The sequence below is a fragment of the Vicugna pacos genome, chromosome 7, assembly GCF_048564905.1.
Source record: "Vicugna pacos chromosome 7, VicPac4, whole genome shotgun sequence".
NCBI lineage: Eukaryota > Metazoa > Chordata > Mammalia > Artiodactyla > Camelidae > Vicugna > Vicugna pacos.
In genome coordinates this window covers 7,762,705-7,788,015 of record NC_132993.1, presented here as the reverse complement: position 1 = coordinate 7,788,015, position 25,311 = coordinate 7,762,705, and the positions used below count along the sequence as shown (strand labels likewise).

At 37.4% G+C, this 25,311-nt stretch overlaps 1 protein-coding gene across 3 annotated transcripts in view; it reads left to right on the top strand.

Annotated features, from left to right (window-relative positions):
* The window catches only part of CNTNAP2 (contactin associated protein 2), a 1,225,886-nt gene that overhangs the window by 33,119 nt on the left and 1,167,456 nt on the right, over positions 1-25,311 (top strand). The window lies entirely within an intron of this gene.

Here is a 25,311-nt window from a genome sequence, read left to right as displayed (position 1 = left end):
CAGGGTATGTTCTTGCTATAGAGAAAACAGGTAAAACGGTATTGGTTTTCTCAGAAAACTAGATGTCAGTTTACTTTGTCATGCCTTATTTATAAAGGCAGAGTATAAAATTAGGTGTTCTCTAATTTTTCTTAGAGATTCATAATTTTGAGATTTATTTAAACATGGCAAAATGTCCCCTCAAATACAATGTTTCTTTTGAAATCCAGACATTATAACATAAGGAAACTGGTTTTATAAAATTGTCTTAACGTCTTTCTTGATTTTTACTGATGTCTTTAATTATTCATATGTTTCCCATTTATTTATTTATTTTGAGTGAGATGGGATCAAGACCCTGGACTGGGATGAAAAGATGTCACCATTGATTATATTTAGTTTGTCAATTTATGTTATTGAGTTAAAAATTTTGATTTCCCCAGTGTGATAGAAAGATCATGATCCCAGACAATTCTTATTCATTCAATTTTCCATTAATTATGCAGCTGTAAAGAAAGGAAAATCTCACAACAGTGGAAATTAAGTAACAGCATTCTCAGGTTCTGTTAAATAAATACAGAGATAAAGAGAAATCAGAATGAGATTAAAATTAAAAGAATAGACTTAAAGAAAAAGATTAAAATTAAAAGAATAGACTTAAAGAAAAACAGATTTCTAGGTTAGAGGGAAAAAAAGAAACTAAAAATGCAAAGTCACACTAAAATCCACATTGGAGAGAGTAAATTTATATTAGAAATACTGTAGAAATTAAACAAGCGATTAAAAAAATTTCACTTTGCGAACTTCAGTAAAATAGCAAAGGGTAATGAAACAGATTTAAAATTACGGAAAAAACTAGAGAAAAATATATCCAAATACATTACCGGATAAAAAGTAGAGCAGAAATAGTAATCAAAGCTGTAGAAGCATGACATAATAACATATTCGAGTCTACTCTGTGATCGTCACCATGCTGGACACAAGAGGAATAAGACAAGATTTATTTTATTTTATTTTATTTTTTTGGAAAGGTTTACAATCTAGAAAACTATCCTGGGATAAAACAGATTTCAGAGTGCTCTTATTGAAAGCTTTCTGTGTTTCAAGAAAAAAAAAAATGTGATAACTAACCCCATACCATCCTTGTGAATTGTAGCAGCTACATAAAAACATCCAAGATGAATGAAAAGTGTAATGTATATTCTCAACAATTTGTAAAAAAAAAAATACTTTAAAAAGCTTCATGTTACTAAATGACAGATTATAATGAAGAAAGACTTAGAGAATTTTGAAGGGAAACATTTACTGCTCAGTAACTCCAGAGCTCGCCAATCTGTAGTTCCCACAGTGAAAACAACAGAAGGATGCCCCATAATTGTGAAAAACCAAGAAAAAACACCTTTTCTATCCTGAAAACACTTACTCAAGCCGACAGAAAGCTGCATAAAAATTCACAAATATGAAAAAGCAAATCCTGCTTAATGTGACTGAAACTCAACATTGAATGTAAATGTAGGTTAAATCCAGGCAATTTTTGCAAACTTTGAAAATTGTGTGTATGTTAAACACAAAACGAAAACTTTCTGGAACAGGAAGCTTCAAATTGAAAGTATAATATAGAAATGAAACTTTAAATCTATAATTCCAGATCACTTTAAGACTCAAAAGTCGGTGTTTGCTGTTCATAATATTTAGAGAAATATGGAGTCATGTATGTTTTTAAGAAGCAGCAGAACTGAATGTCCTCAAAGCCTTCGCTTAATACTAGCAATTAAAAGCAAGTAAAAGTGGTACCCATCATTCATAAAACCGGAAACTCAATGAGTAAGGCAAGAGCAGAGATCTCCGTTAACACCGCATGGGCTGCACATGATTTATATGCAAGTAATTTAAAATTTTTCTTAAATGAAAAAGGTCATCAGGATGTGTTTTAAAATTAATATATGCGTAAGTATATATACACGCATATAGTGAAAGATCTATTCAAACAACAAAGCAACATACTATGGAAAGACGTTAGAAAACATTATGACTAGACAAATTTAATCAGACAAAGCAGCAAGGAGAAAGAACATAGGAATAGTTAAATATAAGCTCCAGGAGACCAGGGATTTTTGTCTGTACTATTCACTGTTGAATTCACACCACCTGGAAGAGTGTCTGGCACATAGTAGACACTCAAAATTATTTCTTGAATGAATATCTTAAAAACAGAAAACAACATCAAAGTAATAAATAGGAGAAAGATCAGTGTTTATAAGTAATGTGTGGAGTCACAAACTTTACACCCTAACTGGCATATCATACATACATCAAAAAATGTAGACTGCGTGGAGATTTCATAGCAATTAATTGCGAATAGAAACTATAAATGTACCAATATTGCTATATAATAAATCAATGATATAAATAGAAAAATAATATTAGTACAATAAAAATTAATCTGCCTTTATGCCATAATAATCAGAGAATACATCTTCATTTTAAGTATATCTTGATCTTTGGTTAAGTCATAAAAAAAATTTGATAGATCATGAATTAGATATTATACTGATCATATATTTGTATCTCAGGAATAAGAATATCATGGAAATAAAAATAAATTTTGAAACTGTATAGATTTCCATCACTACCCCCCTCAGAAAACCTTTGGTATTTAAAAAGTGTGTCTTTAATCCAGCATTATAGAAATTAAAAACTCAGAATTTGAACAATTATTAAAAAGATTGTGAAACCTAGAGCTTTATATCTCAAAACTTTATGAATTTGTGCCTAAAGCTCTATTTGGGGGTAAGCTCTTAACTTTAAATGCTTTTGTTTAAAAAATAACTTGAGTGTTCACTCAAGAATGTAAAAACATAAATAAAGACAAAATTAAAAAGATTAAAGGTTAAAACATTTGATTAAACTAATACTCTAGAAATATTGCTGTTTCTCACAAATTTAACTGCTAAAAACTGAAAGCATTCATAAAATTACAAAATTGTGGAGACAAAATATTTGGCAATTTATTTGATTACTTTACTGGGCATTGTTTTCTGGAAAACATAATTTAATACACAGTGACACAATAAATAGAAAGTGTGAATAGTCCAACAACTAAAGAAATCCAGTAATAAGAATATATATAAAAATGCTTGTCCCCGTAAAGTTTTGAGATTTGTTATTTGTGCTAGGTGAACGGATTTCTGTACTTTTTAATCATTTAGTGTATTGTGCAACGTCTATAACTGGTAAGCTTTTTATAAATATGTGAAAAACTAATGAACTCTATTTTACGCACGAATATGTTTGTACATATTCTTTCTTAAAATGTTTATTTTAAAGCTGGAAAATAGCATTTTATTCTTTTCAGTGCTATTGCACATTCCCTTTATAGGCATTTCTGATAATTTTACAGATAATTTAAAAAATTATCTTTAAGCTTTAAGCATAATTTTTAAATAATTAATTACATTACCGTTTTGTTTTCTTTACTTGTTAGTTGTAATTCTCAGGAAATAAAATGCTTTCTCTGTATTAAATTTATAGTTACTAAGTTTTCAAGGGAAGATGTCCTGAAATAGCTTTTATCCTCATTGGAATATTAATTCTCAGAACAACTAGATTTATTTTAATTTAGGAATTCATAATAATGAAGAGAAAAAATAGAATTTAGCAAATGTGTGTGTCCCTGCCTGTCTGCTTTGTTCCTCATATCCATAACCATGTGCTTCCAATGCACACATATTTTTGCTTATGAAACCCCATCCTTTTAGGTTGTCAGGAGTTCACTGAAAGCGTTAAAAATATCAGGATAAAAAATCATAACTCTTGACAAAAAGTCAAAACATATTATAGTGTTAAAAAATAGTTTCCCCAATTATTTCAATGACATTGTATAGATGAATTATTTAGGATATTTTCAAGCAAGTTTTTTCACAGTAAAGATAATAGAAAAGTGAGTAATAGCTCAGTGGTAGAGTGCGTGCTTAGCACACAGGAAGTCCTGGGTTCAATCCACAGCACCTCCATTAAAAAAAAAATAAAGATAATATGGTAACCTATTTAACTTGTTCTACTTTCTAATATGTGAAATAACTTATCTAGACTTGAAGCATTATTTAGTATTTTAATAGTTTTTTTTTTAAGTTAGAAGCCATAATCATGACCTATCCTGATTGCTAATGATGTTCAGTGGACTTGCATCACGTAAATAGGACATGTTCAGTTGAAACATCCATCTGATTCACAGTCATTCTTACATCAGTAACAGACTCATTGTGGTATTTATGTTAGTGGCCCAGTCACTATTATGTTCAACAAAATCTTAGATAAAATTAGACAATCAATACTCTATGGAAGCTCAAATTGTATCAGAGAGTTTCAAAAGAATGAGAGAGGAACGTCTCCAGATAGGTTCCTTTTAACCTCCTTCCTAGAGCCCAAAAGTAGCACCAGTAGACACTTTACAGGAATGAATGTAGTTAGTTTCCTGTATCTGTCAGTGTCTTAATTTAGCGCCATCTTCAGCTGGTAGGATGCTCCTGGCTAGTCTGTTTCGCTTATAGGATTCAGAAACAGCATACGTTTATATGACCTGCATTTTTGTTTGTCTGTGGTCATAAAAATTAACCCCATAATTACAAAAGGGAGAGCTGAGTCCATATTTTATGGGAGGATTTATGTATTGAATGCTGTGAATTATTGTTTTTATGAAAATGATTCAATTATATGTTGACTTACTGGAATTACATGGATCTGAGTACCTAGGAATGTTTGTACATGGATAATAAAATAGTAGGATTAAGTTTTTGTTTCTTTAGTCAATATTATAAAGTCCGTGTCACATGCCTAGAACACAGATATTTCTCAATATTGTCTACATTCTTCTGGAGACAAAGACCCTAATATAACCTGAAATTACAATTTAAAAAAAATCACAACCTACTTTTTTATTGATGAATGGGGAAAAGGTATTTAGTTCTTTGTACTATATCATATCATAATTTAAACTCAGCTAAATAATTTATGTACAACCCCTTTTTTCTTATCTGATTCCGTATCAGTCTCTTTCATTTCCAGTCCTGTTCTGTGAAATAGTAGTTCCTAAAGTTTTTTTTTAACCTGAAATTTGATATAAAGTTGGAATGAAAAGAAAATAATCCTTTAAGGTATGAGGCCTGTTTCTCATGAACACTCATCCTCACAGTACAGGCTGGACCTCTGAGATCAGGGTCCCAGCCTGGCTGGGTTCTTGCTGAGGGCCGTCTGCCTGATTTATGGTTGGCCGTCTCCTCTGTGTATCGTCGCAAGGTGGAGAGAGAGAGAAAAGGCTCCCTCTCTTTCTTTCCTTTTAAGAACACATATCCCATCATGGGGGCTCCACTCTCATGACCTAATTACCTCCCCAAACGTCGCCTTCAAATAGCATCACATTAGGGCTTCAACATACGAATTTTGGGGGGACACATGCACTCAATCCAGAGCAGAGCCCAGAGATAAAAAGAAATTGACAGTAAAACATGAGTGCAAACATCTTGCTGTTTTCTTTATATTATGGACCTTTTCCCCCATTACTAAGGTTTTAGAAATAAAAATGTGATGTTTTAAGTATCACTTGCTGTCTTTGTGGACCCCTGGGCTTCATATGACCACATACAGGATGGGACTGTGGCTCCAAAGAGGAAAATGACATTTGATGGAAAGGAACTACCATAGACCTACAGAAACAATGTTAAAAATGTAAGAATGTATGTCTTAAGAGATCAATTCATTTATTTTGATTATTTGAAGTTAAAGATGATGCTACTAATTTTTAGTGATAAACTTGCCTTTAAAAGGTTTTAAAATTCAGCGTTTCAAGCATATGAACAGGTGATATATTTGGGGCAGGGGTAATGAAAGTCAAGAAATGAAGTTTAAAGTTATGGAGAGGGATTCTATAATGTCTTGGAAGAGATAAGAACAGATTGTGGAAAGAATTTTGTAAATGTGACTGAGACAGTCAATGATAAAATAATTGAATTCCTGAATGCTCTCATTTAATCCTTATACCAATTCAGCTGTAAAAAGTGTTTTTATTTAATAATTTATATCACAAGCAAGTCATTCATTAGTTAAGTAAACACTGCATTGGAGTTTTTTTTTCTTAATTCCAGAAGTTTCTTGAGGCACTAGAGATAAATCTGTTAGAAAAAACAGTTGACCTGAATTCAACGTTTCCAGATAGCAGATTTGCAAATTATACACAGACCATGCTGATAATAACCATGTGTGAAAAGGAAGAGTTACTAGATGACTTCAAGGTAGACTAAGTCAGCAGAAATGAGTAGCTAACCCCTTCCATGCGCAGTATTTATTTGCAGCTCTATTGTGGCTAAGATGGAAGGAGACGGAGATTGACAAGGAGCAATGGAAGAGTGGGAAGCTGTTACTCATTTTCTGTGTGATGCTGTCAAACTGCCTTGTCTTCTAGGGCACCTGTAATCCTCACAGTGTGGTCCTGGGAATTCAGTGAGACATTTCAGTTCAGTCAGTATCACTGAGCATCAGCTGTGGACCGGATCCTATTTTAGGTATGGAGACACCATGCTCCTTGAGGTGGACTTGGTTCCATACTTCCAAGGAGGTTTACACTCAGGTGATAAATTGCACCCTGGGGATGGGGGAGTGCAGAGCCCATGGGAGCATAAGTGGGGTGCCATGGACGACTTCCAGGATGTCTAAGTGGAGACAAAAGGATGCGCGGGGGTCCATCAAGCCCAAGGAGGGAGGGAGGGGACACAGAGAGCAAAGTACTTAGTAAGTGAGAGAGTGCTGCTCAAAATAAAACATGTAAGAAGGACGATCCCTCTGCAAACTTCCTGGCCAGATTATAAAGTATTTTTCCCTAGTTTCCTTAAACATTTTTTAAGCTTCAATATCAAATATGTGCTTTAAAAAGAGAGTCTCTAAAAGTTTATTCGTGGCATTTGATAAACTCGGGAGAGCGTTTATGATCAATGGTTGTCTACTGAGATTTCTTTAGGCACTTATTAATCATCATACTCACAGACCCCAGAATAATGCTTTACATGTAGAAAATGTGTAAAATCGTTAAATCATTTACACTAACCACACTATATTTAGTACAATTTGGTGCTGAATAGTTTTGTAATTATTAGTGGAAATAAGATTTTTCAGGGGAAGCAGAAATAATATACACAAAATGGAATTATATTTTCATTCCTAAATGTTTATGGTATCTGTAGCATCTTTAGCTATTTGAAGTGTTAATCCTCCCAACAAAAAGCCTTCAGTTTCTATCAAATATAGCTTTTTTTTCTTTTGCATAAGAATAGTATAAAAAAATAATTAAATTGATGACAACAAGTAAGAATACCAAGCAGGCAGTAGTCTAACATAGCTTCACGGGGACAATCACACTGGGTAGAATGAAGGTGCGGCATTGCCTGGAATTCCAAAGTGTCAAGAATTTGGCAGCTCAAGCCCTTATATAGCTGATGTAAAAACGCACACACGTTGCCATGCTTTAAATCTTAGCCTCTTCCTCCAGCTCTCCCTAAACAAAGCCGGAACGACAAATGAGAAATGTAGGTCATAGTAATGGATAACCTTAATTATTTCAGGTTTTAATCTTACATGGAAAGTTGCAGCAATGATTCTTACTGCCTTCAGAACCTCTTTTGCAAGGAAAGCCATGTAGTTGAACAGGGATAGGGAAGCGCCGAAGAGAACACAGAAGTGGTTGTATTTGCCATTTTTTTTTTAATTACGGTATTCTCGTAGACTGTGCTTTGTTAGTGTTTTGACAACTGACTTATCACCAAAAAGACTTTTTGGCAACAGTCACTGTAAACCGAGCATTTCAGTAAGGCTTGTGCTTATTTTGCAAAGGGAAGACCTTGTCATACTTCGTTTGCTTGTTTACGCTGAGTGTGTGTGTGTGTGTGTGTGAGTGTGTGTGCACACACGCTTTCGCGCGTTCCCTTTCTGTTTCCTCGATTACAAAAATAGATACATTCAACTATTAATTACTCTAGGCGTGATTTTGTAAATTTAACTCAATTTTCCTCGAGCTGTCTTTATACAAACTGATGGATTATGTGTTAATATACCCCTCAACCCTAAAATCTAAGCCGATACACAAAGGAAGAATTTAAAGCCATGGTTTTAGTTCCAAGATTTTTGGTACTACTTTTTGGAATTCTTCTGACTTTGAGGTTCTCTCTTCTGCTGCCCACTTTCTACTTTTCTTAAAAAAAAAAAAAGGAATATTTCTTATACCCGAGGATCACTGAATCTCACATTCAGAGCTGCCAAAATCTATCTACTCTCCTGATGTTTCTGTTGGGTCTTTTAATGTTTAAATTTAATGTTAAAAATGTCTAAAACAGACAAACAAAACTAATGGAAGTACAATAATTATTCCTGGTCAACGTCTGTAATGATTCACAATGTGCCCTCCTACGGCAGTAAGGCGATTACTCTGCCTCCCAGATACGTGGTGAGGAGAATGTGGGAGAATATGGGGAGTGCCGGACCCATGAATATTTGTCTTCTCATTTTTTAATCCAAAATTCCAGAAGTTTCTAATATCTCACTTTTAAAGTGAACTAATGCTTTCATTTTCTTCTTCTATGTAAACATTACTTGTACTCAACTTTTATTCCAAATTACCCTCTCATATTAAATAAAGTGTGCAAACCCACTATCAATTTCCAGTCAAATTCCAACCATGGAGTCTTGATAGTGTCTGTAATTTTATGTTTATATCCCTTTGTAAAAAGCAGAATACTTTGTTCTTCATCACATCTTCTTAGTACATAGACAGCAGAGTCTGCAGAAAGTTTCTCTAAAGCCCTTTCCTGCTGTATTATTTAAATTACTGGGCATGTCTGTCTTGATTATACTTTCTTCATCACTCCTCATATCCTTCTTGGTATCTGGCTGTATAATTTTATCTGAGACTTTTTCCCTCTCTCATTCTAATTTAGAGCTGAGTCTTATTGATGAAATGGGCAAGTTTCCAGGCAGGCATTTCCTTTCTGCTTCTCATTAGAAGCTCTGAGGTCCCCAGCCAAGCGCCTATCACTCTGGGTTTATTCAGAGGATAAAAAGCCAAATCACATTAAGTGCTGCCAGTCAGCAATTTAGCCAGATATTCATACCCCACAGCATCCTTCATCTTCCAAAATTCCAACTTGCATTGGAAACAAAGATGAAAATGCCACCTGTGTCCCGAGGTTCTTCATATCCAGAAATGGACATGGGACTTAGAGCCTCAATATTGTTTTCTACAGTAAACATTCAGAGGTTGTCTTCAGATTTCTGAAGTGTTTTGTTTTGCATGTTATTTTATTTCAACCTCTTAAAAATAATGAGTTAAGTGGGGAATCATCCTGGTTTGTCAAATGGGAAGATGGAGGCAGTGATGAAGTGATTTACCCAAAGCCTCACAGAGAGTTAAAGGCAGGAATGATACATACCCCAGGTCGGACACTCCTCTTTACTCCCAGGCACTGTCTTTTCAACATAGAAATGGCTCCAATTTTTGTTTTCCCTGTCAACCACCACTTATGTTCACCAACAGATGCCACATTTTTAAATATTTTCCTATCAAACCTCATTCATTAAGTTATAGTAAATATCCCACTTTTGCTAATCAAGCATGTAGAACTTCCAGTTAGAATTTCTGATGAACATGCGCTAACCCAAGTTAGTAAAAAGAAGTTAAATAGTGGTGATCATTTTTTAATGTGTAGAAATATTGAATCACTCTGTTGTGTACTTGGAACAAACCTAGTATTGTAGGTCAGTTCTGCTTCAATTAAAAAAAATTAAACAAACCAGCCAGAAGAAATGAATCTTGATATTGACAGTAGTCCTTATATAAGGAAATTTAACTTTCCTGTAGGTTTCTGAAAATTCTGGAAATGATAATGACTTTGTTTCTGACCTGGGGGACCTCACCCACATACCACTGGCCCTAAGAGTGATGTGTTTAATCCTGATTACACATCATCAGTTGATATTAGTCCTAGAATTCAAATTCTAAAATATTTGTGTGATGTCATACCCAGTTTGTTAGCTGAAAATGTGGAACATCGTAGGTGAGGAAAAAGTCAGAAATTACTAAGAAAATCCTCAACAAAGCTGAAATATCCACTGTGTATATTGTTTTGGCAAGTCCAAGTGTCTGAGTGAATTTTAATACATCTTTTTGTTAACTTTCTGGTGAATCCTTTTTTTATAGTGATATTATGCAGTATCTCCTAACTTGAATATAACAACACCCAAAATAGGCAAATCGCTGAAGGTTGTTAATGACAAATATAGAGAGCTAATCAATCAAAATCAGGTTTCCCACGGAAACCAGCTGTCAGAAAAATCCTCATCAACAGATCACTCCAGGAAGCCACAACGTCTCTGTGAATTTGGCACAGGAACTTGAATGTATCTTTTCTCCTGTGAATGAAAAATGTTGAGTGCCATATCAGTAAACAAGGATATTGCAGCCATCGGCCACTACAGCTGCCCCCTACAGTGAGCCTGAGGGAACTCAGGATGGAGACAGACAGACTCCCCACTGCCAAGCCCTCAGCCACTGCAGCCACCCCTAACGCTGCACCCTTAGGATGGGAATGAACAGGACACTGACCCTAGATTGTGAAGGTGCGTATCAAAGGAATGATTTCATTGAGCCAGGCTTTTTGCATCTTCCCATACATAGAAAAGTGCTGAATTCCTTAACTTGAGATTTTCTTTAACAGTGATCTTTTGATGTTCTGACTACCTGATCTTTGTGGACAACACTCCTTTATCCTGGCTTCTCCCTTACCTCTTTGGAGCTGTTCCTTAGAGTGATCTGAGAGGCTGGCTCCCTGGCTTGAAGTCCTCAGAAAGTCCACCTAACAAAGCACCATGCTCAACTTTTAGGTTGTGCATATTTTTTCAGTCAACACCCTGATCCAAGTATCACTACTTCTGTGTTGCCGACAATATTTCTGATGTAATTTACATAAATTTCATGCGGGTTCTAATCCTCAGTGTTATTTCAATCCATCTATTGATGTTTTGGGCCAAAAAAAAGAAAGATTTTCAGTTATCTGTTGCTGCATAAGGAACCACCCCAAAGCTTAGTCCCTTGATACTACATTCATTTGCTCATAAATTTACGAAATTTGGGCAGGGTTCATGGGCGATGGCTCATTTCCATTTCATGTGGCATCGGGGGAGCCTCTTCTGAGAGGTTCCCTCACAAGGCTGGCAGGTTGATGCTGCCGTTGGCTGAGAGCTCAGAGGGTCCCGGCTGCCTCTTCATGTGACCTTCCCACAGTCTTCTCCAAAGGTCTCCATCACTATCACGTAGTCCACGTGGTGTCACATTCCTGTAATTCTATTGGTCAGAGCAGTCACAGGGCCTGCCCAGTTTCAAGAGACAGACCCATAAACTCCACTTCTCAATAGGAAAAGTGGCAAAAAATTTGTGGCCATCTTTAATTGGCCATGACGTTTGTATCTCAAGATGAGTGATGAGAGATGAGGTATAACTGGTTACCGTGGCTGCCTCCCCAGTCTTCCAACATTTAGCTGTTGGTCACCAAACGTCTTGCCAGATAGAAAGCCAGAAACTACATTATGTAATTCCTTTAGCAATTTAAAATTTTGTATGTAAATTATATAATTTAAGCAAATACAATGATGATTTATAAAAATATTCCAAGTATCCATGTCTGAATGTTTCTTAAAGACTCAGACTTTGAAATATTAATCTATACATGCAGACACAAAACTGAGATTTTTTGTAAACATATTATATATATAAATGCATAAAATTATGATAGTTTAGAGTGACAGAAATTGGTTAATAAAAATATGCACATTTCTCATAAAAATGTTTACCCATAGGGGATTTTTGTGGTCTGATATGTTAATAGTTAACATACATGCATTTACTTCCTGTCTTCTGCGTTATATTATGTATTTCTGTGCTGTGAGAAGGAGGTGGTATTTTATTCCCTTTATTCTTCCTGAGATTGCTATGAAATGAGCTGTTTCATATATTGTTTTATAATGATGCTCAAGACATCCTAATACATTCATTTCAGTTTATTTAATTTGGGGCTTTGGATTTTATAGGCTTGCCTGGAAGATCCCTTCCAGTGAAGATGTATAATGCTGGAGGAAGAAAATCAGAAAAGCCAGTGATGCAATGTATTTTTCCTTCCCAGGAGAAAAACAAGTTTTCTCTCGCCTGGAATAGAAACACGCACAGGTTAAGAAAAGGACCTTTCTTAGTGGGCAGAGTGGCAGTGTCCTCTGTGCCTAGGTTTCTGTCTGGCAAGACGTTTGGTGAATGATGGCTAAATGTTTGAAGACTGGGTCAGCAGCCCCCGACTACTTTTACTGTCTGTCTTTTTAGTATGGTCTTCAAGGAATCGAAACACCATCCCTACCTTCCAACATTGCTCCCTTCAGGGATTATTTGTGTGTGTGTGGTTTGAGTATTAAAACACCAAGCTCCCAAATAAATGGTTGACTGCAGAGGAAGAAGCCCTAAAGCAAGATGGAAAAAGATGTCAAAGGCGACTGCTTCTGTGTTTTGGAAGACAGATGCTAACAAGCCACGTGAACACTTGGAATTTAATATTCTGGCTGTCCTTTAAAGTACGTTCTTGAAATATTTGTTGATTGTTTATTTAAGGAAGATGGTGGACACTGTCTATAGAAACTGTCCATGCAGCCCACCGGTGGCTCACCCCAAAGGTGTTTAAGCCAGCTGTTGTCCTTCCGTTACAACCCACTGCTGACCTCATTCTCCACACCAGGCAACCTTTTGGAACCATTTCTTCCAAACATTTGTATGATTTACCTGGAAAGGGCATAAAGTAAACGATATTTTTTCTGTCTCCCAAGTTTCCAGTGACATATTAACGCCTTTGGGAAATTTCAGTGCTCTGGGCAACTGTTCCTTAACACAGGTCAGTCTACAAAATAGGGGCCAAATTGCTTTATATGGGAATCAATACCCTTCAAAATCTGTCTCTGTTTTTATTTCCAAGTTAATCTTCTGTTCCTAATCCCGCTTTAGCCTCCGCTTTAGCAATTCTTAACTCTGGGGTTGATTTGGTTTTTCTAACTAGTTGTTTTCTCATGCCTCTGCACATGCAGGTTTCTGAGCGTAGAATGCAGCAACCCCAGTAGTTCACCGTGAAAAAAAAATTCAATTTAAAGTGACAACTTGCAACAGTTTCTTCGACTGTACATCCCCTCTGCAGAGTTAGTGTTGCCTTTCACTCTGCTGTTTTTTATTACCTTGTACATAACCGCTAGAAGAGCAGATAGTAAACATGTCTTTAATACTTCCTTTACTTATCTGACTCTTGGAAGAAAACTTATATTTATGTAGATTGTATTCCCACGTAATTGGTGCTCAGTAAATATGGATGAATTGCTTGCTGATGGCTGACCTTAAGAATATTTCATAATTGAGAAGTCTAGGATCCCGAAGAAATCCTTGAAAACACTGTGGAAATTGTCAGTTCCAATTCCTATGAAATTACAATAAAATAATTCTTTGGCATTTATTTTGGAATCATACCTTTAGGGAACAGATTTTCCTTCTTACACCACAGTACTGTAAAGAAAGAAGAACAGATAGTTCTCAGTCTAATATTTTAGCTTAAGATTTATGACTTCAAGAAATGTGTCATTTATCCAATTGTGTTAGGCTTTTATTTTTCTTCCTTTCAGGTCATTTCTTTAGATGGCAAAGCCTTCCAAATCAAAATCATTTGGACTGACTTTTACTGAGATTCACCAATGATCTAAAGGTACAGATAATGAGAAAGGGTGTCAGAACTGTATGTGTTGAGTTCAGCGAATCTCATAACCAAATTATGCGTATCTGTGATTGTAAAGACACGAGATTGACACTCTTTGATGCAAATGAATTTAGCACCATTTGGAAATATACAAAAATATTACTAGATGAAAATAGCTCTTAGATGAGCATAATGGCATTATAGACACACACACATATATATATAATTTTCCAGAGAAAGGAGCTTCTCTTTTTTTCAAAGTGAAATACAGTGGGGTACCCTCAAACTTTTCATGTTTCCAGATTTAACCCAGTATCTCTTGGTTCCAAAGAACGTGCTTAAAACTCTTTTGATTACCAACTCCTGGCAGAATATATTCCCATTTCCTCATTGGTGGTTGTAACTATTTGATACTCTCAGACTTACTGAAGTATTTGTCCATGGACAGTTTATCAGAAAATGTCACATCTTCCTATGTGTTGTCAATCTGGGTATGAATTAAGAATATAAGTAAGACCTTGAGTGATCAACTTGCTTCCTCCAAGAAAGAATTATTCTCTCCAGCTTTAAGGCAATCTACTAGGATACATTAAGATAGGCAAGGCCATAAATATAGAGAACTTCAGGTCTCAGAGGCAAAATGAGCCTCCCAGTGCAGAAGAGGGTTCAAAATCACACTAGAATCCAGACTGATTAACTTACACATCTAACACAGGTAACTTCATCTCTTATCGTTTGGTTTTCTTTCTCTTTTAAAATTGAAACATAGTTGGTTTATAATATTGTGTTAGTTTCAGGTGTACAGCAAAGTGATTCAGTTATACATATGTATATATATGTGTGTATGTATGTGTGTGTGTGTGTGTGTGTGTATAATTTTTTATTTGTTTCCATTATAGTTTATCCCAAGATATTGACTATAGTTCCCACTTTATATAGTAAAACCTTGTTGTTTATCTATTTTATATATGATAGGCTGTATCTGTTAATCCCATACTCCCAATTTATCCCTCGCCCTGCCTTCCCCTTTGGTAACCATAAGTTTGTTTTCTATTCCTGTGAGTCTGTTTCTGTTTTGTAAATAAGTTGATTTGAATCATGTTCTAGATTCCACATATAAGTGATAGCATATAATATTTGTCTTCCTCTGTCTGATTTACTTCACTTAGTAATCTCTAGGTCCATCCATGTTGCTGCAAATGGCATTATGTCATTCTTTTCTATGGCTGAGTAGTATGCCATTATATATATACCACATCTTCTTTATTCTTCCTGATGGACACCTAGGCTGTTTCCATGTCTTGGCTGTTGTAAATGGTGCTGCTGTGGACATGGAGAGGTGCGGGGGCATGTATCTTTTTGAATCAGAGCTTGTGTCTTTTTCAGATATATGCCCAGGAGTGGGATTGCTGGATCATATGTTAACTCTATTTTTAGTTTTTTAAGGAACCTCTGTCCTGTTTTCCACAGCAGCTGTGCCAGTTCACATTCCCACCGACAGAGTAGGGGGCTCTCTCTTCCCCAGTCTTTGGTCTTCCATAACTACAACAAATGAAAGGCTTGTTTACGGTCACCCCCCACCTCATCCCTCACCTACACAGACCTTTCCAGGCAATCTCTGCTTCTTGCTTCTGTAGGCATGACTTCCTGTTTCTCTGGCTGACACCTTCTCATCCTTCATGCCAAGGTCCATTTATTACCTCTCTGGGAAGCCTCGCTAATCCTGCCTCTTCCACCACCCCCACCCCCAACTCACTTTAGTTGCATGATTTTCTCTGTTTTCCATAATATCTTGTGAATGTCTAGCTCTACATTTAACCCTTTGTATTATAATCACTGTCTTTTTCATATTTCCCAGCTTGAGGACTAGACTGTGTCTTCATAGAGTGTAATCAGCAAGGTTTGTTGACTGATTGACAAACCAAACAATATCAGGTAGAATGGAAACTAAACCCCAGGAAAGTGCCATGAGAAAGTACAATCTCTTACTTAAAAACCCTGATAACTGGGTTCCTTGCTTATGTTCTGTTAAAGCATAATTTTAATAAGGTAAAATTATGACTTCTAGACAAATAGAAAATAAACATTAGTCAAAGTTTTGTTTATCTTATTAATTAATGAGTGGATTCCTAAGATGTTAAATCTGGACTACCAATGTATTTAAGGAGTTAGATATACAGAAAATATTTAATAAATGTATTTTAAGATAATATTTTTGGCTGAGATATTAAAGTGGGCAGTGTCTAATAGATAAATAAACTGTACACTTTCAGGTTGTCTGTTCCCTTGGACAGAAATTAGTTTCATATTCTGTGTAAGTTCTCTCAGTTTATGAGAGTGTTTTTACTAGCCAAGAACTCCAAGTCACTCCTCCCCTCAGCCATCACAGAGGTGGATGTAAAATAACCTAGAAAACAGAAGATCAAGTCCAACACTGCACCGCAGTGATACCCCATGCTCTATTTTACCTGTTTTCAAGTTTCAGATCATTTTTCTGACACTTTATTTTTTCAGTTGAAGTACCGCCAGTTACAATATGTCTATTTCTGGTGTACAGCACAATGTCCCAGTCATATATTTGTTTTCATATTATTTCTGGCACTTCGTATTTAGCTGAGAGTCTCAAAAGCGAATGCCAACACACATCGAAGGCAGGTGAGGTAATGGAATATGGTGGGCTTTTTGTGAATTTGAAGCCCAGCATTGCCAGATGCGTTGGTGACTGAAGAGATTGCTGATTAGAATTTTAGTACCAAATGTCATGATTTTAAAATGTTGATGATAAATTTAAAATATTTTAAAAACACTGGGTCAAACAATCCCATTTGTGGTTTGTAAAGACTGAGAAACACCAGCCTGAGATCTTTGTGGCAGAATCCAACAGTAGTAAAGATTTCCTGAGAAACTGGATATGGCACATTGATTTCTTGTTCAGCACACACAACAGATTTTTTTTTCTTAGCCTTCAGGAAACGCCTCAACTCTGGAAACCTTTGCGATCCCAGGTTTTCCCTTACAAATTTGTCTCTGCCATTTCTTGGTACATATCAGCCATGATGACCTCTACTTTTTACCAACGTGTTGTCTCAGAAAGTAGTGGCCCCACCCACCCGCCCCCTCTGGTGAGATTCTATAATCAATTGACTGCAGTGAAAATTTCAAGTTAGGCTCATTATTTCAAGTCTATAAGAGATAGAGTTGCATAAGATCAGTATGTTTTTAAGAAAGATATGTGTTTCCCTGGAGACTAGAGAAGAAAAAGTTTTGGAGCATGTCTCAATTTTTTTCCAATAATTTTATGTAAGGAAAAAAAATATATATCTTAATATCTAGGAACACAACTTAGTGAATGGCAATTACAGATGAGGGGTGATGTATAAATTTCATTAGCGTTCCAGGAGTGAGTGAGAGCTGCTCCTCAGTAGTGGATCCTAAAATTAATCATGTAATAAGACACACAGAAGCCCTCGTACTCTTGTTGAGATATCATTAAAAGATTGAGATGCAAAACTCACTACAAACCAGACATGACTTATCGATGACTCAGAAATGATCTTCTCTATGAGAGCTATGGGTATTTTAGAAATAAACTCTCCTTACTGCCTAAGGAAATGAAGCCTCTGATATGTGTTTGTGTATGTATGTGTGTTTAAATAATCTGATTGATGATTAAAAAAAAACAAAACTACCCTACTATAGTGGCAAGCTGCACTCATGAATGACTAAATACCAGATCATCAGAACAAGTTTATCATCTTTGCAGCAGGCAGCTGGTCTCCAGAATGGCCCCATCGGTCCCCACCTCCCAGTCATCGTGACGGTGTGTGGTCCACTCCTACACTTCCTCTGGGACTTGCTTTAACCAGCAGGATGCTGTCCTGGGGGAAGTGACGCTCTGCCCTTTCCAGGTCTGAACTTAGAAGGGCCTGCCCCTTCCACTTTTGTGTTTTGGGGATGCCTGAGAACCTTTATCGGAAATCCCATTACTCTGCTGGAGAGATCACATGAAGGAGACCCTACAAGGAGAGGCCTGTCTGCCAAGACGCTAACTCTGTGAAGGGACTATCTCAGATGCCCCAGCTCCGCTAAAGCATGTCCAAATTCCTGACTCACAAGAGTCACAGGAAATAATAAAGTGGTTGTAATCTGAAGCCTCTAAATTCTACATAATTTGTTGCGCAGCAATAACCGAAATGATTTTTTTCCAAAATGAAAAGTCCCAGATTTATTGACACTCCATTAGAGATCAATTTTAGCAGCGTTGTAAAGCTGTTTTGAGGACTGTCTAGAAAAGCAGTGTACAGCACTTAAACTTAAAAATGTCCCTCTTATTTTACTAGAATGTTTGATTGGCCAATTACTTTTCATTTGCCATTTCTGCCTTCTTGCTCCGATCTCGAACACTCCACTGAAACTGTTTTTGTAACGTCATCTGTTTATTTCCTCATCGTAAATCCAATGAACCCGTTTAAGTGAGTAACTTATTTGACCTTTGTGTGGCACCGACTCTTTCCCGTCATTCTCAGATTCTTAAAATGCCTTCTCCCTGAATTTCTTCCAACCTCTCTGTCCAGCTTTTCTCAGATTCTGCGTGGTCCTGCCTTTTCTAGAGTGTTAGTATTTCCCAAGGATCTGTTCACTGCTTTCTCCTCACATTCCAGGTATTCTTATTGAATAATTTTAGTGAGCCCCTGGCTTCACTCCTGCGTTGCTGACTTCCACAATTCCATCTTGAGTCTAGTCCCCTCTGCTCAGCCCCAGAACCACATACCCAGTTGTCTACAGGACAAATCTATTGGACTTTTCTTTAGGGTCATGAAACCAACATCCTCAAACAGTTCATTCCCGTCATCGCCCCGTGCCAGGCAGGCCAGACCCCCAAACCTGCTCCTACTCTGAATGGAAAACTTAGCAGCAGAGCATCCAGTCACTAAAGCCAGAAGCCAGATTCGTTCTTGACCACCCACCCTTTCATTCTCCCCACTGTGACCCTGTATCCTGTGGCTCTTGTTCTAAATTTGCACCCGAGGTTACACGTTAACATTTGAGTTCATTTCTACCTAATGATGCCTGATAAAGTGAGGGGGTGTTGGTTGACAATATGCAATGCTTTGTGTGCATAACCATCCAGCATCTCCAACCAGCTCCAGATAGACAGGCTAAGGGAAGAGGAAGCAGAAAAGCTAGCGGACAGGACAGGTCATGTAGGGGAGGCGTTCCCTGTCTTAGTAAGACACAGCGAGGAGAGCGAGAGGACCCAAAGTCAGCCTAGGAACAGAAAATATCTTGTAATAACCTACGATGAAAAAGACTACATCTCCATACATATAACTGAATCACTATGCTGTACACCAGAAACTAATATGACATTGTAAATCGATTATACTTCAATTTTTAAAAATTCAGATTTTTTTCCAACCAAAGAAAAAGAAAATAGCGGTGAGAATTTTGTCAGAATCAAGTGCCCATAACAAGTTCTTAGCAACCTACTCAGTGTGACAGTGTACTATGGTAAGAGCTGAGTGCTCCCCTAGATGGGAGCTTTTGGATATTGACCAGCACCCGACCGCTGGAAGACAGATGTGCCTATGGCTGGGGTGGGGGAAAGGTTAGAGGAAAGGAGTAGTTTTAATCTATTTTAAATTTACTCTCAAATAATCAAGTATACATCAGTTATATTTTTATTTAGCATGTAGTCATTTTTCACAAACAGATCATTCAGCCTGTAATTTCAGTACCCGTTGTTTATGAGTCTTAAATGGCTTCTCAAAAGTTAAATAAGAAGGTTTATTAAATATAACGTCAGGAGCTTGCTGGCCCTCAGGATATTTTCCAATATTGTCATGTGCATGGCATAATCAATCACCAAGTCCTGCCAATCCTGTCATTGTAATGTCTCTAGAATAGATTTAATGTTCTTTATCTTTCTATTTTAGTTTAAGCCCTGTTATGGTCCAACTCAAATTAGTTGAATAATTTCCTAAATCACTTTTCTGCTCCCAGTCCTGACCATCTGCAAGTCAATTCATCATTAGAGGTCTTTCTGAAAGGGAAATCTATTCTGGTGACTGTCCCTCCATCCCTACCCACACCCACCCCATCCCATGGTTCCAAGTCCTTCAGTTCTCTCTAGGATCAAATCTACATTCCTTTGTTTCCATTTTTATTTTACATTTTTTATTGAAGTATCATAAGCTACAATGTGTCAATTTCTAGTGTACAGCATAATGTTTCAGTCATCCATATACATACATATATTCCTTTTCATATTCTTTTTCATTATAGGTTACTACAAGGTATCAAATATTGTTCCCTGTGCTATACAGAAGAAATTTGTTTGTTTATCTATTTTATATATAGTTGTTACTATTTGCAACTCTCAAACTCCAATTTATCCCTTCCTACCCCTTTTCCCCCTGGTAACCATAAGTTTGTTTACTATGTCTGTGAGTCTGTTTCTATCTTGTAGATAAGTTCATTAGTGTCTTCTTCTTCTTTTATTTTTTTTTTAAGATTCCACACATGAGTGATATTATATGGTATGTTTCTTTCTCTTTCTAGCTTACTTCACTTAGAATGACAATCTCCAGGGCCATCCATATTGCTGCAAATGGCATTATTTTATTCCTTTTTATGGCCAAGTAATATTCCACTGTGTAAAATAAACCACAGTTTCTTTATCCAGTCCTCTGTCAATGGACACTTGGGTTGTTTCCATGTCTTGGCTGTTACAATCCTTTAAATGGCTGATAGGACCTTACCCAGTTAGGGCCTGGCCCATATTTCCGATCTCATCTCCTGCCACTAGCACTGTCCCTACTTCACAGTCCCACAGCACACATACACGTCTCCCCACCCATTGTGGTTAACGTCTATGTTTCCTTCTGGGTCCAGGGAAGCAGCACCTCTGTCAGCTTTCTCTGAGCCTCGTTCAGGACTTAGAATTCCCTATTCACACAGCCGTGCCAGCCTAGAGCACTTACTGACTTTCCTTACGTTCATATGCCGCCTTGGCTCTCCTGCCCACCTGCACTGAGGCTCCTGGAAGTCTAGACTGTCTTACTTATCCAGGGCTTAACAAAGTTCCCGTCAATAGTAGACACGTAATAAATATTAGTTCATTATTCAATGAGCAGATGGATCCTTTTCCTCTTAATAAATTATGTTATTTCATATTCTAAAGCTGTCTTTCAGAAAACAGAACCCAGTAAATGCTGTTCTGATTAAAATAGTAATAATGATAATAGTAATAAAGTTGCTTTAGCTCTGGGTCTATGTTGTCGATGCTCTGGTAGAATAAAAACCTATTTTTGAAGATCTATATGAGGCTAAAAGACAGGAAATCCATTTAGTGAAAAATAGTAGCTACTTACCAAAATATAAATAGAGCAGTAATATGGAGAAAATAATCCTGTTTTGTGCTTAATTCACCCAAGCCTTAGCAATTACTGCTGAGTACAAGCCATATGCCCAACGATGTTTTCTATTTCCATGGAAAACAAAATAAAAATTCTTTCCAGATGTTTACTAAAAATAAAGTATCTGTACATACTCTTATAATCTGGTCTGAAAAAGAAAAAGCAAAAGCAATTAAAAGCTAGCTTTCTACATAATTTCTCGGATATTCTGAATGTATGGCTGAGTACACAGGGAGAGAATTGACCACCACTGCACTTTATCAATTTTGTAAATAATTGAACATGCAATGTCCTACAAAATGAAATCTGACTTAAAACTGAGAAATAAAATAAAAGCCAAAGGACATGAATCAAACAAAAGCACTTTCTAAAGTCGTGTCTGTGCTCTGAATCCTTTATGGAATTTTCAATAGGAAAAAATGTAAATATTCGATGAATGTATTACAATCAAAAGGGAAATGTCAGGACTTGCTTGGAAAGGATGTTGAAAACTGAAGGACAGATGATGTCAGTTGTATTAATACATGAGAAAGTATCACAGTTCTAAAGATAATTTTTTCAGTTTAATTCTATGATTTTTTTCTCCCACTTTTACCAATGTGAACTCCAAGGAAATTTATTAGTTGCTGTCTGAGCCCTTTAAAATTTTTCCTGCATGCAAGTTCCATTTTTCACTTTTTCTTTCTTTCTCCATTATCTTTTTGCATGAAGAAAATTTTATTATTTGGCAGAGTTAATGACGTCAAATTATTTTCTCTCATTATTTGGATCTTCCAGTCCATTCTTGCCTGAACATTTCCCTTTAATATTTATACTAAGGTGTGTACCATGTTAGCTAACATTCGTTAAATATATTTATGTATACATATGTGAACATACATAAGCTTTTCATGTGCATTTGAATATTTTCCAGGACTCAGAATATGTCTACACAGTAAAATGGAGATGATGAATCGTATCTATCCAATCACATACTAAAAAGCAAATAATTAGATTGAAAATGTAGACCAATTCTGGACCACAGCTGATTTGACCTGTCCTCAGTGAGCTAACAAAACAGAAACTGGGGTTAAGGGCATGGAGACGTTTTTATCAGTTTCACATTGCTGCAACGTCAAAGACCGAATCCATGGACTTGTGTCACAGAACAGGGTCTGGTCCATCTCAGGAGATGCCAGACTCCCTTGTGAAGATTGTCCACACGTGGAGTTACCAAATGTCTGTTGTCCTTGCAGGATGAGCTGAAGCCCTGCTTTTCCTCCACAGGTGGTTAGAGAAGCCATGCCCTTGACGGCAGCGCCCTGTTCCACAGCCATAAATACCGTCGCTATTCTGACGGCTCTCACATTTGTAACTCTCCCCCGGATCCCTCTCCTGAACTCCACACTCACTTAGCCACTTGTGCCCTCGTTAACTTCATTTGGCTGTAATAAGCTTCTCATGTTTAATATGTTAAAAACCAAATTTCTGACCTCCCCAACCTAACGAAGCGAACTGAAACAGAAACCCTCTCCTTCCCATGATCGCTGACTGGCTGTTTAGACAACACCCATGCCTTCTCATGGTTCTGGGGGCTGAGGAGTCAAAAACCAAGGTGCTGAATGATTTGGCACCTGGTGAGGTATCAGAGAGAGAGAGAGAGAGACAAGAGAAACACGCTCTCTGCGGTCTCTCTCGTAAGATACTGATCCCCTTCATGAGGGTTCACGCTCTTACCCTAATCACCCCCGAAGGCCGCACCTCCCAATGCCATCACACTGGGGGTTAAGGTTTCAACATAGGAATTTGGGGGGAGGGCATAGCATTCAGTCTGCAGCACCCCACCTTCGGGGGGGAACAGATGAAAGCTCTGTTCTTTACTCTTGCAGAATTATTGGATTCATGATAAATCTCGTCAAAGGGCCAACCTGCCAGCAGATAACAGCCCCGTCGTCAACACAGATCCTGAATCAGACCCTTTCACCACATCTTCTGCTAACACAAAGGTCCAGCTCCAGCCTCTGCCCCGTCCTTCTCTCGTAATCTCTAAACACTGGGCAAAGTGATCCTTTAAATATGTAAATCACATATCACTGCGGTGCTCAGCACCCTCCATCGCTCTGCACGCCACTCAGTAAAACATCACAAGACCGTAACGATGGACAGCCATTCCCTAATGGTCTCACCTGTCCGCCAGACCGTCAGTCCCACCTCCTCTCACTGACTCAGCTCCATTCACACTGGTCCCCTCGCTGTTCTTCAGACACACCAAGAACATTTCTGCCCAGGAAATTCTCACTCACTGTTTCTTCTCCTTGGACCCCAGGGCTCTACACATTAACTTTTCAGAGAAAGCGAGTGGCAGTGTCATCTCTGCACACTAGCTCTCTGGTTCTGCCACCAAAGGTAGCAAGTTCGTATGCAGCTGTATCCTTAGCGGACAGAACAATGCTAGGTATGTACTGAGTAAGGGCCCTGCATTTGCTGAATGAAAGAATATCTTCTGAGCATGGGTTTTCAGTCCCTGCTGCTGCCTATGGACTTTATGACACTGGTCACAAATTTGGATGGATAACATTCCAGGCTAATCTGTCTAGAAAAACATCCCTGTGGCCACGTATACTGCAGCCCCATATTGAAGATGGCCGTGAGGCGGAACACCAGCCGAGGGCAGTGTTTATAAGCTTCAGCCCTAATGGCAGGTTGGTCCAGGTCATTCTTCGTAGACGGGCTCTGCCCTCTTCACTGCAGGTGGCTCACTAGCCCCTTGCCTTCTACCTACCATATGCCAGGTGCCGGTGGTCACCCCTGCTCTGCCACGGCAATCACCACAAATGCCTCCTGTCACTGCCAGCAGTTCCCCGGAAGTGGGAGGGAGGAGCTAGCCCCTGACCTGGAGCATCCTCCTCAGCCTTTGAGGGGTGTGGGGATCTGTTCAAGGGCTTTGCCGTGCTGCCTTCCTCCACCACGCCTTTCTGCCTGAAATCCAGGAGATTCGAGAAGCTTTCCTCGTAGGGACTCAGGTTTCATCCACATTCTCATTTCCTCACCTTCAGCTTCTCCTCATACTGAATTCTCTCTATGTTCTCTTCCTATTTGAAAGGACCCTCGTTTTCGCCCTTTCCCGAGGTCCTTCTTGCAAGGATGTGGAGTAACAGTCTTTGAACAGGGTTGGCCAAGTCAAGCTCTTCATGCTTGAAGGGAGCTTGTGGAATTTAGAACCCACTTATGTTTTTCACAAAGACTAGCTTTCAAGGCCTTTTTCATGCAGAGACCCAAAGAAGTCTAACATGACAGATAACTTCCCTTTGTCATCATCATCTGTCGTTGTCGTCTGCCCTCTTTCTGGAGCCCAGAAGCCCAGTGGGTAATCAGATGACAAACCAATGAGCATTATCATATTAGGGGAATAAAGCTAAAATGATTTTTAGCATTTAGCATTTATTAAAAACAATAAAATATCACTTATAATCTTTAAGCACATTATAACTATTATGTATGTAAAATATGTTCATTTTCAAGTACCTCAACACACATTGTATTTCACAGAGAGGGATAAATAATTGTGGTGAAATGTGTGCTGTAATGATTTCTTTCCTTTGATTAAGAGGCATTTTTATAGTGATCATCATTACTAAAGGAGATAAATATTTACATATGGTATGGTATATAATTCTTTCATTAAGAAATATTTTTCTTTTAAAAATATGTATTGGGCCCTGAATCATGATGTGATTTTTTTTTAATGTTTGATTTTAATGAGTCATTGCATATGTATTTGCTTTTATGAGATGCACATAGTTGGAATATGGCTGTATTTGTCAGCTAAGAACGATTTAAATTTCCTTAGAATAGACTATTAGGATGCAGATGTTCTTGCTGGCAGGAGCTTCGAAAGCATTAAAAACAGATGTAACTACAATACTTTCTGAAAATTCTCTTGCCTCTGCTCCTATCAGATTAAGCAAGTTTCCTTATGTTTCTCAAATATGCGTACTGGTAAAGTTCCATAAATCAGTGTCTACCTTTTATGTCTAATAATTGGAAAGTATATGGCAATATCCAGAATAAGGAAAAGTAGAAATCAAAATATATTTTTATGGAAAATGCGACATTAGTTATTGAGT